At 46.0% G+C, this 10,775-nt stretch overlaps 1 protein-coding gene across 2 annotated transcripts in view; it reads right to left on the minus strand.

Annotated features, from left to right (window-relative positions):
- The window catches only part of GJC2 (gap junction protein gamma 2), a 126,851-nt gene extending 123,878 nt beyond the window's left edge, over positions 1-2,973 (minus strand). For both annotated transcript variants that reach the window (XM_048837384.2, XM_075126060.1), the window contains exon 1: positions 2,707-2,973. The gene's annotated coding sequence lies outside the window, so the exon portion shown is untranslated. The remainder of the gene's footprint in view (positions 1-2,706) is intronic.
- Positions 2,974-10,775: the final 7,802 nt, after the last annotated feature.

Genomic DNA, 10,775 nt, shown 5'->3' on the forward strand with positions numbered 1-10,775 from the left:
TTTCTAGGGATTGTCTGCCACTTTACACTAGCGGAAGCAAAATCTTTCCCTGTCACGTCTCATCTCTTCTCTTCCCCAGCTCAGTCCCTTCACCAGGGGAACTGAGAGAGAGACCGGACTAGCATAGATCTGTTCTGGGAGCCCTACACCAACAGATAGAGCAATAGGTATTACCTGGGAGCCTCTTCCCCGCCTTTATGGCCTCATTACAATGACAGAGCAAAGAGACAGAGTACAAGGGAGAATCGGGTCCTCAGTCTCGGTTACCCAGTCTGTACAATGGGTTTATCAGCCCCAATTAGGCCCCAAGGGCCACAGGTTGAGGGGATCCTCAATTCACTAATTTCCCTGAAGCTCACAGGAAGGGGCAGGAAGATCAGCCATCTCCATGGCACTGCAGCTTGCCACGCTCAGATCGAGGACATTTTAAATACCCTTCCTTACACCCTCCAGAAGTCTGTGCAGCAGATTTAAATGATCCGTAGATCACTCCAGTAGTTAAGAGGACTCTGTCAGGTCACCCTCCCTCCTTTTGTTCGACCCATTTGTCCTAGATGCATAGATTCCAAAGCCAGAAGGGTCCATTGTGATCATCTAGTCCAGTGTTTTTCAAACTTTTTAGGCTGCCTACCTCTTTCCAAATAATGTAGCCCGTTGTGTACCCACATCTGAGATAGGGTCAAATATACCTATGATTAGATTACCAAGTCTTAGTAAATAAAGTGCATTGTCCGCCATCACAGGATTTTTCTCGTGTACCCTGTGACGACAGCTTGCGTACCACTAGGGTCCGTGTACCCCAGTTTGAAAACGACCGATCTAGTCTGACCTCCTGTCTAACACAGGCCAGAGAACTTCCCCCAAAGTAATTGCCAAAGCAGATATTTTAGAAAAACATCCAATCTTGATTTTAAAACGATCAGTGATGCAGAATCCACCATGATGCTTGGTAAATTGTTCCACTGGTTAACTACCCTCACTGTTAAAAATTTACACCTTATTTCCAGTGTGAATATGTTTACCTTCCACCTCCAGCTATTGGATCATATTAGACCTTTCTCTGCTAGATGGAAAAGCCCATTACTAAATATCTGTTCCCCGTGTATATACTTACAAACTGTAATTGAGTCACCCCTTAGCTTTCTATTTGTTACGCTAAACAGTTGTGTCTCATCTTCAGTTTGACTGTACACTCCACTGTCACACTCTGAGCACACAGCACCCCGAGCAAGGAGAGACAATGCTTATATACAGACTGTTAGTAGGGGTAGGCCTCCCTCACCCTCTCTACCCCATGAATCTACATTTAAAAGTTTGGGTTAAACCTGGACCCCTTCCTTGCCCTCCAAATGTCCCCATGTGAGCGCCAATCAATTTAACCTGGGGTCTTCGTTGCCCACATCGTGCCACGGGCTGTTAGCCAACCTGTAAATTAAAGGCCTCCAGCTAGCACCCCATCATCCTAATGAGACAGTGCCACTTCAGTACCACCTGCCTTTGCTGGAGGACCCACGCCTTATGCTCAAGCAACTTCCTCCGTGCTGTGCCTGCTACTGTCACCCACATTAACACAGTGTGGCTCTGTCCCCCTCTGCTGTGTGACCCTACCAGGGCACTGCTCCCTGCTCTGTGCGAACAGCCCTCTGGGTCAATTAGTGCTGATCCTAAACACAGCAACGTGATGAAATCCACATTGAAGATGCAACATGAAGTGAGCATCAGTTCACTCAGGTTAGGAATAGATTTTCTTCCTTTCCTTCTCCTCTGTCCTCCCCCAGCTCAAAAGAAAAATTATCAGCCTCTGCCTAGAGGTTACCAGCTTTCATACAACATCCCCTGCTCCCCCAACCCCACTCCAAATCACCTTCAAATTGCTACTGCATTATTCCACTCATTTTTAAAAACTCTAATTAAAGACACACTCAAATCAGAGAGCCTATTTTTAGAATAATGGCCTGGGACCAGCTCTGCCACAGAGACATGCTGTGTGACTTTAAACACCAGACTGATCCTCTCTGTGCCTCAGTTTACCTACCTGCAGGCAGTCATACTAACGCACCTCAGAGGGATGCTATGCAAGTTGATTTATGTCCATAGAGTGTTTTAAAGTTTTCTGTTGAAAAATGCTTGTTAGATTAGACTGTATTGCTTCTTCACTTCCTACATTCTGTGTCCCACAGAAGCCAAAGAGAAACAGTGTTTGCAGTAATACTGCTCCCTGGTTTTGCATGTCGTTCACATTAATTTCCAGCACGACATACAGTGTCCATAGACTATCTACACATAATGCAAAACCCAGCAGAAATCTTAAGGGACACATGCACTCTCTTCTCCGTCTCCCACACATGGAGACACCCCATGCACAGATATTACATTGTCACACGCATGGTGCACAAGTCTCAGACTGCCCTCCCAGTACGTACACACACACACACACACACAACTGACCCACATACACCGCACGGACGCTACACACAGATATTATGCATGCAAACAAACCCCAACAAATACCTACACCTCACACGCGTGTGCTCACACACAGATACACACAGAAAAAAATACCAAGACACACCACATAGTGCACACTCACAAACTGCGCTTCAGAGTCACATACACCACTGAGACCATTCTGGGTCAGTCACTGCTTCCCACACTCACCAAGCCAGATCCACTGTACATCAGGCAAAACTGTCAGCAGCTACTCACCCCTCATGGCCCGTTCCTTTTGCTACCAGCCGCGATGGACCGTCCTCTGCTCAGACAGCATCACAAAAGGCCACACACACGCACAAAACCGTGGAAGGGACCAAAAAGAATCCCACCTAGCTACACAACTGTATTTGTCTGGCTCTTCACAGGAGAGGAACAGAGTCATGGGTCAAAGCTGGTGCCTGACAGGAGCAAAGCACACAGCTTCGGCTACTGTATAAGGACTGCAACAGTAAAGAGCTCAGAGAAGAGGAGGGTTTGTCCAGGCTATTCACTCTATGCAGAGTTCCTCGGCTTACCCAGCGCTGGGCTCCAGCCATGCACTCACTAATACATCCCAGACGTCAGGGGCAGGGGGTGGGCTCTGCTTGTTCTCTCTGGCTGAGCAAAAATGCAGAGACATTGGGTGAGTGCATAGAACACACATCTCTGGCAGGCTCGAGGGTCTGCTTTATGTTACCGGACTTGTAACTTAAGTGTAGACATACGCTTACATAGCATCATTAGCATAAAATGCGTCATCATATTTTCACTTTTTATTTGCCTTGCTGATAACCTCTTCAAAAGTTTTACAGACTCTCTTAAGTATATTTGCATAGCTACATATATTATTTTAAATGCAAAAAAAAAAAAAAAAAAAAAAACATTGAGGCAATACTAGTTTTCAAATTTAGAAGTCAGGAAATGCAATAGCTAATGTTTCCATAACATTAGTTCACCCACATTGTACATGTGTAGTATTTCAGAGGACTAGTTAAGGTGCATTATACATCTTAACATAAAATTATTGCAATATTTTTATTAAAATTTACCAAGTGAGCCATGAAGTCTATGTATTCTCATCATGACATTAAATATAATTGGGGAAAAGTGATATTCACTGATTAAAACAAAACCAAAACCATACACCTTTTCCTAGATAAGTGTTTATGTAAATATTGGCTATGTTGCTTTAGATCTATAGATAGGGCCCTACCAAATGCATGGTCCATTTTTGTAAATTTCACGTCCATAGCATTTTAAAAATCTTGAATTTCACCGTTTCAGATATTTAAAGTTTAAGTTTCATGGTGGTGTAACAGACCATGAATATGTATTTGAAAATGGCAAAATATAAACATGTAAAGCCCTTAAGACTCAACGTTTCTCAGACTGGAGGTCTCAACCCAAAAGGGTGGCGCAAGGCTATTGTAAGGGGGTCACGGTATTGCCACCCTCACTTCTGCGCTGCCGTCAGAGCTGGGCGGCTGGAGAGCGGTGGCTGCTGGCCGGTGCCCAGCTCTAAAGGCAGTGCTGCCACCAGCCGCAGCACAGAAGTAAGGGTGGCAACACCGTGACCCCCTACAATAGCCTTGAGATGTTCTTTTGGGTCGGGACCTCCAGTTTGAGAAACCCTGTGTACTTTTGAAAACTTCTAACCCTATAGTATAGGGTAAAAGTACATAAAAGACCAGATTTCACAGTCCGTGACGCATTTTTCACGGCCATGAATTTGGTAGGGTCCTGTCTATAGAGTATTAAGTGCAATGTGGCTCAGCTAAGCCAAGCTAATATGTCATGAGCATGTTTCCTCAGCAAAAGTTAATAACTATTATATTGAAAACAATTATACCGAAGACTCAATGGGCCTATGGTGACAAGTTGTTACAATAGAGTTGGAGATGAAATTCAATCAAGTCCAGCCCCAAGTGGGAAACAGAGATTTTTAGTCCTGCCTTAATTGCAAACCTTATGCAATCTTAACTACAGAGTCCTTACTGAGACTTCCAAATTATTATTACTTATTTTTATTACCCTAGTGCCTAGGAGCCTTAGTCAAGGACCAGACCCCTCCCCCCCACTCCTCCCACTGTGCTAGGCACTCTACAAACACAGAACAAAAAGCAGGGGATCTGCCCCCAGAGAGCTTACAATAATGGTGTTATTATATTACCAGTATTATTTTCTATCCTATTCTTTATACACCCCATATTTTGTTTGCTTTCTTAACCACTGCTGCACCTTGAGCAAAGGTTAAGCAGAGTGGGATCCTGGGCAAATCTGCAAACTATCGCAATGCAAATAATAAATTAATTAATAAATACTAATAGAGCCCTCCACAGTGATGCCACGGCAAAGATTTTATTCCCTGATTTGGTTGCAGTTCATTCTGAACACAATTCCACGGAGCAGTTCAAGCTGTTCTTTCCACTAGGTATTCCTAAGGCATTTGTCGACTCAATTGATATCCACGCTCCTAGCTTTGTTAAATCCCTCACAGCCATCTCTGGTCTAAATAACATTGGGTCCATCTGCAATATCTGCCAGTTTGCTGTTGACCACCTCCTTTCCAGCTCGTTAATAAACCTAACACCAGAACTCTTATGGATCCTTGTGGCTGTTAGCCTTTTGCCATGCTGAGGATGGACTGTTCGTTTCCACTCTTTGTTTTCAGTCTCTCACAGACAGGAAGGATTGCCCAGTGTTTAAGGCACTAGGGTTAGAGAACCAAGATTCCCTCCTCTGTCATAGGCTTCCTTGGACCTGGGGCAGATCACTTGGGCCTGGTCTACACTAAAAAATTAGGTCAGTTTAACTATATCAGTCAAGGGTGTGAAAAATCTACACCCCTAAGTGGTGTAGTTAAGCCGACCTAAGTCTCTCCGTAGACAGCACTAGGTCGATGGAAGAATTCTGCTGTTGACCTAGCTACCGCTTCTCAGGGAGGCAGATTACCTACCCCGGTGGGAGAATCCCTTCCATTGGCATAGGCAGTTTAGTGCTTCCATGTAGACAGCAGCACGGCTCTGCCACAGTAGCATTTCAAGGGTAGACTAGCCCTTAGGGTGTGTCTTCACAGCACAGTTAGCTTGAGGTATAAGCCAAATGTTAACCATAACCCAACTCAGTCCACACACACAAGTCTCTAGCTCCAGTCAAATGGGGTTTAAACTCAACATAGGTGGCCTCTCAGGGACTGCTGGTTGGCGCTCAAATGCCACTGAAGCGGAAGCCAGTAATGCAGTGGGGACTCAGCTATGTCTGTGCCTCAGTTCCCCATCTGTATAATATCCCTGCCTGCCTCGTAGGAGTCTTGAGGATAAAAGACTCTGAAGATTGTGAGGTGCTCAAGTACCAGTGATGAGGGCCCGATAAGTACCTTAAATCAGTGGTTCTTAACCCGGGGTATGCATGCCCCTGGAGGTACGCAGAGGTCTTCCAGGGGGTACATCAACTCATCTAAATATTTGCCTAGTTTTACAATAGGCTACATAAAAAGCACTAGCAAAGTCAACACAAACTAAAATATCATACAGACAATGACATGAGCCACAGTCTCACTCTTCCAACACAGAGCCAAGGAGAAGCCATTCCGACCTCACTTAAATAAGAAACAAAATCATGCAGCAATCAACAGCGTGAGGGAGTTGGAAGAAAGAGATGAGAGAAGGGTGCCTTACACCATCTCATGGACCTTCTCCAGAGCTTGCCCTGACCTGTTCCTGGGCTAATTGTATCCGTCCTTCGTGGGAGAGGTTTACATCAGTGCACTGACATGTGAAATTAAGACACAAGCTGAGCTTTACGGAACCACTGGCATTGCCTGGGTATTCGCACCACATTGACGAAGTACCCGACATGCAGTCTAAGAGTTCCTGGGATCTCTTCACAGACTCTGTCTCATGCAGAGCTTTGCAAAAGTAGCTGACAAGCAATGCCGTCCAGCACCATCCTTGGGGGAGAAATAGACCCTTCCTCTAAAGGGACTTCTTCATCAGCAGTCAAGGAGGCTGAAGCTGCTCTGGAGGACAGCTTCAAAACCTGCATTCCCTGCCTCTGTACAAATGTTCAAATAATAATTTTGTATTCTTCACATAGGTCATGTATCTAAGTCTTTGGAGATTAATGTGCAAGGACTTGGTCACCATTGATGTTAATAAGAGTCACATGGAACACTTCAGTGAAGCTACACTGAAGACAGAATGACTATTTTCACGTACGACTAATCGCTTCACCACTGGGCCCTGCTGCCGATTCTGGGCCAGGGCAACAGAACACAGTGTGGGCTCTCGGAAGTATCACCATTCCACTGGGATGTACCATTCCAAAGGGGACATGCAGTGTGCTCGATGTTGCCCTCTAGGGGTTGGTGGAGAGAAGATAAGGGACATCTTTCTGCGGCCAGTCAGAGCAGGTCTCCTCTAGCACAGATACCAGAAGCCTGAGGTTTCGGAGCCAAAGGACCAAGGTTCTCCTCCCAGCTCCCTCAGCTACGCCCCTCTCTGTGATTTACATGGTGTAACTGTGTCTGTAGCACATGGATCTGGCACTGTACTGGAGACAGGGCTAGTGGGCTGTGTTGCCGGATGAGTACTCGGGGAGCACAAGAGGTGCATTTTGGCCCAGGCACAAAGTACTTCAGGCACCAAGGAAGCTGTTAATTAGCAAAGCAGAATGTGGCTATTTTTAATTCTGGTTTAAAAAAAAAAATCAAAAGCACAGTTGCAAGGAAAGTTACTCATTAGAACCCTGCCTGTCTTTACAGCAGAGGCCAGGGGGAAAGTTACATGAGCCCCAAGGCTTCCATCTGCCCCCGACATAAACTAACATTCTTGTTTTCAGTTGATTCCCCAAATGCTCTCCAAGCGCTGCCACCCTCACTACCCGGGCCAAACAACTTGCTTTTCACCTGCTGGTGTCCCACCCGCATCACAAGAGCTCCAGAAAACTCCAGCGGGGCTCTTTTAAAGGGGCCAAACCCTGAAGGACTGAGTGTTTACTTAGTCTGTACTCGGGCTAGGTGTGTCGAAGTAAGATACCGCTCTCCCCGAGGAGCAGAATCCTGCTTGTAGGGGCTATCTGGGGACACAGCAACGTAGGTCAGAATCAGAAGAGAGAAACTGCTCCGGTGGAAAGAGACCACCCTGAGCAGGGCTCATTTTCCACCCCATTTAGAACTGCCAGACTGTCTAGACATCAGAGTCGTGTAAGGAGCAGATGGGGCTGTGCTCTGTTGTTTTCACTCACAGGTAGAGCCGCCCAACTGTCTCACCAGCTGGAAATACGGATGAAGAGTTCGAGCTTGTTAGGAGCAGCAAGCTGCAGGGAATGGGGGTGGCTCTGTGGAGCCCACTGCTCTGCTTTGGAAAAGCCCGGGAAATGACAAGAATGGGGAACTCTGGCTGGATAAAGAAACTCCCTCTTTCTGGGGGAGCTGTTCAGGGAAAACAGACTGACATGCAGGACTTGCGAGGGTGTCTGAAGCTGCTAGGCCTGTGTAGGTTACCATCAGAGCATGGTAAGCCGTTAGGTAGAACAGACTGTTTGATGTTTTAAAATCCTTTTTCTCTTACCTTTTAACCGTAGGAACAAAGCAAACACTTCAGTTTAAGAAAGGCCATGCTTGCTCGCTATATTCAGCGACCTGCTGGGTAAGCACGGTAACACACCGGCTGCTGTAGTCCAGGTCTAGCTAAGAGTAGGAGAATTGTGGAATTCCACCCTGGGACAGAGAAAGGCACGAGTCCTGAGCGGGCGCACTCAGAGACACTGCAAAGGAGACAGAGGTGCAACTCGCCCTGAAACCGTGACATTCAGATTCCGGTTCAGTGTTACAGAGCATTGGTTTTGGCCTGGACCGATCTCTAGGGTTAAGTGATGCATTTAGGAACAGAGGATGGGCCAGATTGGATCATCAAACCCAGCCCTTAGCTTTCAGCAATAATTGTACAGGATGGGTAAGGGACCAGTGAAATGCCACATCCCTTTTGCCCCTCCCCCCCCCTTTTTTTTAAATTAAGCTAGATATAGAGAAGAAATTCCTTCCTGGCCCTGGTAGACACACCGGTCAGCACAAGATCCAATGGCCTTATTTTAACATGCATCTTGTTACATGGGTCTTGTTATGGACCATATATGTCTCCAGCCCATTGCACGTGTCCAGCCAGAGTAACTATTGCCATCTGCAGCTGTGAATTCCACACAGCCTCTACAACATATTGGCGTGGATCCCACTTCTGAGTTCATTTCCTCCTGCGTTCCATCCCACTCCCTAGGCTCTGAATAAGCTACTCTCCATTTGCCGCCTCTTCTTCCTCCTCATGACTTTGTACCTGGATCAGCCTCCCTCTTAGCGTTCCCCCAGGTCTCTGCCTCTCCTCCTTCTGATCAGTGCTGGATACCTGCCGTATGCTGCATCTCTGGCTGTAGCACTCAACCAAACACCAAAGGGCGAGATTCTGCCAACCTTCCTCCGGTTGCACGGCTCTTCACTGCACAAGTAGTGCTATTGGGTTCAGTGAAGCTACATGCAGAGAAGGTACAAGTCTGCGTCAGTAATGTTAGCCGAATCTGGCCCCAAATAAGCAGGACGGGTACCCAGCCAAAGCAGAATTTGGCCCCAGTTCAGCAAAGCTCTGAAGCACGTGCTTCATTCTGAACAGGTGAGTAGCCCACTGAAGTCAATGGGATGACCCACATACTTATGTACCCACCAGAGAGACTGTTTTAGAGGTGTCCTGCACCTGATCTGCGGAGCATTTGAGCATGCTACAGTTCTTTAGCTCAAGCTTTAACAGCTCATGCTTTTAGCTCTGGAGGTCCCCAGTTCAATTCTGGTGCAGACAACAGGCCCCCCCTCACACACACACACTTACACATACTTATGTGTTGAAGGGCTCTGCTGGACCGGGCTCTGTCATGGACCCGCCCCATTGAATTCACGTGATAGAATTACAGAAAATGGCTACAGTGCAATCAGAGGTGCGACTGCAGCACATGTAGACCTACTTGAGCAAGCTACAGTACCTCAAATAACAACAACAGCCAAGGTGGGGTAGCAAAGACAGGTACATACCCATACTTTGTACAGCCCCTGCTGCTGCAGCTTCACCACCATTGTTATTCAAGCTAGCTAGATTAGAACTAGCTGGGATATGGCTACACACACATGGTACAACAGCTGTGACTGCAGTGTCGACATGCCCACAGCAAAGTTAACGGAACATCTAGAGGCAGAACACCCTTTTGAGACCCAAATAATGCTTCTCATTTGAGCTGTGCTTTAATACAGTCTCTGGCAGGGAATCTCTAACATAGAGCATCTAGTTCTGAAGCATTGTTTTGACGTTTGTGACCATAAGAACAAAGACATATATAGATACTGTGGGGGGAGATGCTGTAGAAATGGTTGTCCATAGCTATGCAGACATAGGATTAAATAATAATGACTCTTACCAAAGAATCCCAGGGTCACCATAACCAGCAAGTTTCAGAGTAACAGCCGTGTTAGTCTGTATTCACAAAAAGAAAAGGAGTACTTGTGGCACCTTAGAGACTAACCAATTTATTTGAGCATAAGCTTTCGTGAGCTACAGCTCACTTCATCGGATGAAGTGAGCTGTAGCTCACGAAAGCTTATGCTCAAATAAATTGGTTAGTCTCTAAGGTGCCACAAGTACTCCTTTTCTTTTCATAACCAGCAAGTTTTTGTCCTAGGGAATGATTCCACTGTGTTCCTGCAGCTAAATGCCAATAGCCAAGCACGGTCTACTGTGCTGATTATCACACAGCTGGGTGCTTTCTTGCAGCTTGGTACTAAAAAAAGTAATAATAATAGTCATTGTACTGGAAAGGACTGTGAAAGCTTTGTGAAGATGGGCCATTTGCTTCAATATTCCTATCGCAGGCCTGGATGGAACCACAGTGCTGCACTCAGAGCAGTTTTTAAAAACCCTGATGGAATTTTTGTGATCAAAATCTGAACACATTCCGGCCCAAGGAGTAGGGCAGAAAAATACAGCCCACTATTTTTACGTATATATAATGTATTCTAAAAGGTTTATCAAGCACAGTATTGTCCAGCTTCCATCCCTGTAGTATCTAAGCACCTAATGAATACAAGTGGACCAGGTTCATTCACTTCTCTCTGTACTAGCAGGGTAAAGCACATCATGTACATAAGCAAGACAGAACTGACATTAAGCACTTCTGTACCTGACTGCTGACTCTACATGATTATTGCTACTGGGTAAGTTGCTTTAGTGGTACTTGAAGGTCAAGGGTAAACCGAAGAAAGAAATGGAGAC

Source organism: Caretta caretta, chromosome 2 (genome assembly GCF_965140235.1).
Source record: "Caretta caretta isolate rCarCar2 chromosome 2, rCarCar1.hap1, whole genome shotgun sequence".
Classification (NCBI taxonomy): Eukaryota; Metazoa; Chordata; order Testudines; family Cheloniidae; genus Caretta; species Caretta caretta.